We start from the raw sequence: 7,198 nt of genomic DNA, 5'->3' as shown, positions 1-7,198 counted from the left end.
CAAAATCAATGGGAGCGATATGCAGGTAGATAGATAGGTCACACATACATCCATACAAGTAGATACTATGGTATCATCTGACACAGTTACAGCCAGAAGTGCCCAAAGATCTTCAGTTCACAATGGAAAAGGAATAGACCTAAGAAATCCGAGACTATAGTTCCAGTCTGTGTTCTAAGGTCTGAACACCAGAAGAGCCATTTAGGCCCTTTCTACACCAGAAGAGCCATTTAGTCCAGCCAAATGTAGACCAGTGGCCCATCTTGAAAGTAGTGAGACAAAGAGTAAATTTACTTCTACTCTGCACATTTTTTTCTATTCATGACTTCAGGTGAATGAATGGAGCCTTTGCAGACTTGGGTAGACAATCCACTTTGCTGATATATATGTCAGTTTTTGCCAGAAATTCTCTCAGTCATCTCCAGAATAATATTTAACCAAGCATCTGTGTCCAGCTAAGTTGACATAGAAAGTTAATCATGACAAGTGGTCCAGAAGTCCAGCGATTATTAACACTAATACAGATACACAGAAATGCACAAACACACACATACACCACACACTAAGCTCAAAAGGACATTTCTACCAATCTATAAATAGAAAGTGGAGGGAGACCTATGTTAAAAATCTTGAGAGAAAAATAATAAACCTCAATATTTAAAGTATGATAGCTACTTATGAATTTCATAAAACTTCATTATGAATATATTACACCAAGAAGGTAGAATTCATCAGATTTTAAAAAGATCTTGTCTCTGGAATGTGCAGAAACTAGATTTATGCTTATCATTTTGTTCATGTTTCAGATACATAAAATGAAATAAAAATAAGGCATTTTACTCAGACTATCCATCTCTACACGACATAATTATAGGTTTAAACACAATTGGACTTTTAACACTCATGTGCATGGTTGAGAGACTTACATTCTGAAAAAGCCCCTGAACAGTTCCTTGGGTGGCTTTATTTATGGCCGTAGCTATAGGTGCTTTACTTCCAGTTCAGCTCCGTCAACTGAAGAGCCGTCACGCCTTCACTTTCAGGGATTTTAGCCTGAGGATTACCAGTGGACTTCAGCTGGGCCCGAGGGCTTTCTTGAAATTGGACATGAAATATTGAATGTCTGTACATTTTGCTGAGGAAAAGTTCTGTAGCTTTCATCAGGGCCCTTCACTGTCCATCAGTTTCCTTGTGGGGATGACCATTATCTACTGCTACATGCTGGCTTTCAGAAGTAGTAATTTTAGCACATCTTTGACTTGGTAAAAATGACCTTGTCATACAGCTGTAGATTTTTTTAAAAATGTATATATATATATTTATTTTCCAGAGTACATTTTTTCCAGAATCTCTTTATTTATTTTGAAAATAAAAGCAGCTGTGCAATGCCTGTGATAAATGATTTGAGGTACTTTCATTTGGTAACTTATGAGGAAGAGAAAAAGTGAGATCATAAGGTTTTTATTTGGAGAACTGATGACACATGTTTGTACCATGCAGAAAGCAAAAGGGACTTTCTGACCTTGGAATCTAACTGTTTTCTATTGTGCATGAGAGAACTAGCAAGTTTTGGGTTGCAATAAATCTTTACATTTGTTAATTTAGCAATACAGACATAAAAAGTAACACAGCCAAACCAAGACATAATAATTCATGGATTTAAATTCAGCACTGTCATTAGACATGATTATGCTAAATAGAATAGCCACAAAGTTATTAGAATCTGTGAAAATGTTGGAGAAGAAAAATTTCATTAGAAACTTGTAAGGACTTTAATAAATTGACTAGTCTGCATTTTGACCCAGTGCTTGTGGCTGTCATCTATTTTATGAGCCACAATCAGATGAAAGAAATTGCTAGTAGGTCACCCCATGCATACATGCAAACACAAATACATGTATATTTGTTCTTAAATTCTTCTATTCATATTTCTTCTAAGTGAAAAATGTTATGTTCCACTGAATTCCATTTTTTCAAAACACATAAATATTCCTTAAGTCCTTTGGTGGTTTCTATAATACATAATCCCCAAATTTTAGCACACCATCCATGCAAATGTATCACCTATCCACATTTCATTTTCACACACTGATGTGAATTTTTCCACCTCCAAAAGTTGAAAGGAGTAATTGTAGGAAGAATAGCTGGGGGAAAAGAAAGTGTTTTCATTTAGCTTGTATTCATCTGTGCTAAGCCTAAATCTTAAAGATATTAAGGTACAGTGAGATTAAGCTAAAGTACAATGACCTTAGAATTGGATAACTACAGTTAATTTCATTTGTATAATGTATTAGTGTGAACAATTATATTTACTTTTTTGTAATCTCTCAAGTGTAGATAATATGTTATCTAACTTTCACACTTCATAGCAAGAATATCAAATGTGACCATATTAAAATAATATTAACCCACAAAAAATATATGGGTGTCCTCTCTATGTGTTTATGATTTTATTTTTATTTTTTTGCTAACTCAGGCTGCCTGAAGGGCAGGTCTGATGTATCTTGTGGAGCTGGGGTTCCGACTGTGGTCCTTTGCACCTGACTGAGTTAGTCTAAGCAGGTGCTTTAAACAACTGAAGTAACCTGTAAGCACCTTCTCTGTATGTTTTTAAAGAAAATGTTTAAAAAATTTCCTTCTTTTCTTATTTGCCTCTTTTCCTATCCCTTGACTTTTCTCACTTGATGGGCTTTCTCATAACCTTCATAAGCTCAGCAGACTAAAGTGCCTGCTCAAACAGGCACAGGGACTGGGGTTTGATCCCTAGAGTTCTGTGCCAGCCCACCACCAGAGTGCGCTGATCCAGTGAAGGAGCCTAAATGTGGTGGCACGTGCCTGTAATCCCAGCACTTGGGATGCTGAAAATAGGAGGATCACTATGAGTCTGATGTGTGTAGTAGGAACCTGTAGACTCTGTACTAAATACATTTAAAAAATAAGAAAGAAAGAAACTGCAAGCAAGTTGTAAAGTACAGTATCCATTGTTGACTGGGTTAGTGCTATACTTTGAATGGTTTGTCTCCTTCAAAACATTAAGATTTACACACTAAGATATTAAAAAGTAAGAAAAGATGGAAAGATTAAGAAGTGATTAGGGCTCTGCTCTCTCTAATAGATTAATCATTCCATGAAATTGATTGGATAGTAGATCCTCTGGGTAATTTTGAAAAGGGATCGCATATACAAGATAATTACGGCCAAGTCTTGTGCTCTCCGTCTTTTGTTGTGTAATACTCAGCACTGTTTGTGTTTCTGCCTGTCTCAGTTACTCTGCTCTCATTGCTGAGACAAAATACCTGACATGCAAAATGAAGGAAGGAAAGGTTTATTTACCTTGCAGTCTCTGGAGGTTTCAGCCCATACTCAGCTGGCTCTAAGGCAGAAGGCATATGGCAGAGGGCAGCAGTTCATGGCGGCAGCAGAGAACAGGAGCAAATGGAGGAGTAGCAACAAGGGCAACAAAGAGGAAGTCTGTGTCTCTTAAATTGCACTCAGGCTAGATGACTCAGGCTGGGTGTAGCACCCGTAATCCCAGCCGTACTAAAACTCATAATCCCAGTGGATCAGGAGTTAATCTCAAACTCTAGAAGTCTCTGCCCCATGACTGCATGAGGATTTGGGGACACAACTAGACACAAACCATAACACTACCATTTGTGGGTATAGACCTTTGACCCTAGATGTATGAACCCAAGAACCACTTTAAGTAAAAATCAAGCATTTTCCCTGTAGCTTATTGGGTCTGTGGTATTCATCATTAGCAATAGAAAATAGGCTGAAAACATGAGAAGCAATGTTTACATGACTTGCTGATTTACATGAAAGACTTGCATGGGTGCCTTTTTTTCTGCCCCCCAGGCCAAAAAAGAAGAGTCTTTTTCTGCCACAATCTATGAATGAAGTACTATCGCTAGCACTGGGACCACGAATATTAATCTAGACAGGTGTGGGTGGTTAAACACATCACTGTATCCAGGTTTTCCATCAGATTTCTTTTGTTGTTGTTGTTTACTTTATTCCAATACTTTATCCATCAAATATTGAAATACTTCACTCATTTCCTAAAACAAATGAATTATTTTGAAATTGAGATAAAGAAAAAGGCCACGTTAAAATATGAACAGAAATAACTCAGGAGGTTGAGACAGGAGGATGGATGGAAGTTTGAGACTGGCTTGGGGGCTATAAAAGTGAGCATAAGGCTGGCCCAAACTGCATAGCAAGGCCCTGTCTCAAATGAACAAACAAACAAACAAACAAACAAACAAAGAGTTTTCATTTAGTGGGAGCTGGTATCAATATGTACTTTCTAATCCAACACCTGTCCCACCTGGCACGCTCTTCAGGGGTGGAGTCTCCCAGGCCAAGCCCTGTGCTGCCTTTGCTTTGCTGCTCCCCTTCTCTTTCCTCTGCCTTTGGCCTTCTCTCTGTCTCTGGTGCATTTGACCTCGGTACCGTCCATTCTGATCTAGAAGAGTCTTCTTGTTTCTCTTTTTCACATCATCTGAGTCTTTTTCATTATGATTCCCCACATACCCCACTTTCTCTTGGTGCTGTTTGGGTACCACAGTTGTTACTATCTCTTGAACATCTTTTGTTAAAACGTAGCAGTCTACTTTGAAAATACTTGTAAATCTGTTGAGCTTCTTTGGGACATTCCTCTCTTTTGAGCATGCATTTTTTTTTTCCACTTACTCCACAAACTTTTAGCCATGTTTTACCTGAGAAATGCTAGAACACGCTCACTGTAAAGAGTCCCATGTTGCAGATGTTTTGTTCTGAGTGCAGCTGATAGCAGAGGAGAAAGAGGCAGAACAGGAACAGGAGGAAGAAGAGCTGCCAAAGAGGTACAAATCCTGGCACCTAAAGCCTTTCCTGGCTACGCAAATGTTTCAGTACTGCAGTAACACACACACACATACACACACACACACAATGGCTTAACAACTATTGTATTAACATGCGTGAAGAAAATATACACTTCTCAGTTTAAACTTGTTCCTAAAGTCATGAGGTCAATGTCCTGGTTACTTTCCTCTCCTTGCAGAGACGAAATGCCTGACACCCAAAATTAAGGACAGAAAGGTTTTTCCAGCTCCAAGTTTATGGAGGTTTCAGTCCGTATTCCGCTGGCTCCTAGGCAGTGTGGACCATGGCAGAGTGGTGGTGGAAAGCAGCAAAAGCAACAAGAGCCAAGAGGGAGGAGCAGCAACAACAAGCCTCTTTCCCTGCTTTGTATTGTATATAGCTGATCAGCCCCAGGCCGGGTATAGCACTCACACCCATAAGCCAGATTTGGACCATGAATCAATCAAAAACTAGAAGCCCACCTCATGGCTGCATCAGGCATGAGGGGAACATCTAGACACAAACCATAACAGTTGGTCACATGGTCCTGCAACTTTTATGATTTCTTAGAAGCTACACAATGTTGCTAGTTATTCCTGCTCCTACTAGATTATGATCCACTTACATCTTTGCCTGGTATTTGCTTCTCTGAGGAAAGGTCCATGGTCCCAGCTCTGCCAGGTTGGATTTTAGTTTGTGCTGTACTATTAGTAATTTAGCAAATCTGTGATCATTTTAGTCATCATATAACTCTTAAATTTTATTTTCAGAGGTTCAATCAATGTAGTTTTTAAGGAAAATTCTGGAAAAATTACTTCTTAATTTATCTCTATCCAGGGTAAAATAGTGATGACAAAAGTACAGACATCATAAGACTAATGTCTTGGTTACTTTTTAGTCCTTGCTGGGACAAAATACTGATACCCAAAATTAAGGAAGGAAAGGATTTGTAGCTCACAATTTGAAGGTTTTATTTCACACTCAGCTGGCTCCCAGGCAGAGTGGCACATGGCAGAAAACAGTGAAGAGCAAAGGGAAGGGCAGCAGCTGTGGCTTCTAGTCAGCCCCTCTCCCCTCCTCCTATATCATAAACAAGCTGCCCTGGGGCTGGGACTTTGTGTAGAACTCACACAATGTCCACACCCTGCCCTTGCACAGAATGAGGATGTTAACAAACTTGGCTCGCTACTGAGTCACTTAATTAAACTTCTAAACTTCTCAAGTTGACATAATGTATCAACTAGTACAACTAATATTAAGATAAAATGTCCCTATAAATATAACAGGATCATGCCTCATATAGCCACTAGAAATGATCAAAAATACTACAATTATTTGAATAACTGGCTCAATATGTTACTATATGTCTGTCTTAGTTACTCTTTTCTCATTGCTGGGACAAATATCCCGACACTCAAAATGAAGGAAGGAAAGGTTTATTTAGCTCACAGTTACTGGAGGTTTCAGTCCATACACATCTGGGTCCAATGCAGAGCAGCACATAGCAGAAAGCAACCTTTCATGGCGGTGGCAAAGAGCAAGAGCGCAAGGGAGGGGTAGCAGCAGCTCAAGCAGCTAGCTTCTCTTCCCTCCTTACATTGTAATACAAATTACCTGCCCCAGGGCAGGTGTAGCAACCACACCCAGAGTAATCAATCACAAACTCCAGAAGCCTCCCCAAGACTGCATGAGGCTTTGGGGGGACACCTAGACATAAACCACAACAATGTCTTAGTTACTCTTCTCTTGTTGCTGGAACAAAAGCCCAACACTCAAAATGAAGGAAGCAAAGGTTTATTTAGCTCAGTTACTGGAGGTTTCAGTCCATATTCAACTGGGTCCAAGGCAGAGCAGCACACAACAGAAAGCAACCTTTCATGGTGGTTGCAAAGAGCAAGAGGGAGCCCAAGAGGAGGAGCAGCAGTTCAAGCAACCAGCTTTTCCACTCTCCTCACATTGAAATGCAAATTACCTGCCCCAGGGCAGGTGCAGCATCCACACCCACAGTATTCAATCACAAACTCCAGAAGCCACCCCAAGACTGCATAAGGCTTTGGGGGGATACCTAGACACAAACCATAACACTATATTACTGCTTACAGAAGCTATCAGTATACCTTTATAAATATATGACATTAGTAGTTGCATTTATTTTAATGCCTAGAATTTGACTAAGTGTACATGAAGAAGTTGTAAACGCAGTGGAAAATGGGCTTTAAAACATGGTGGCTACATATTACCTGTTTCTCTGAGGATACATAAATGTTTTATAAGTTCATATGTTCTGGAGTGGTGTATTCTCTCAGGGAGGTGATATCTAACCTTAGGCCAATCTCCTGCAAAGATTTGG

At 39.4% G+C, this 7,198-nt stretch overlaps 1 pseudogene; it reads right to left on the bottom strand.

Annotated features, from left to right (window-relative positions):
• Positions 1-4,295: 4,295 nt before the first annotated feature.
• On the bottom strand, positions 4,296-4,714 carry LOC111818880 (annotated as a pseudogene).
• Between the last annotated feature and the right edge of the window lie 2,484 nt (positions 4,715-7,198).

Source organism: Octodon degus, unplaced genomic scaffold (assembly GCF_000260255.1).
Source record: "Octodon degus isolate 3935 unplaced genomic scaffold, OctDeg1.0 scaffold00106, whole genome shotgun sequence".
NCBI classification, from domain to species: domain Eukaryota; kingdom Metazoa; phylum Chordata; class Mammalia; order Rodentia; family Octodontidae; genus Octodon; species Octodon degus.
This window is presented reverse-complemented; position numbering and strand designations above follow the sequence as displayed.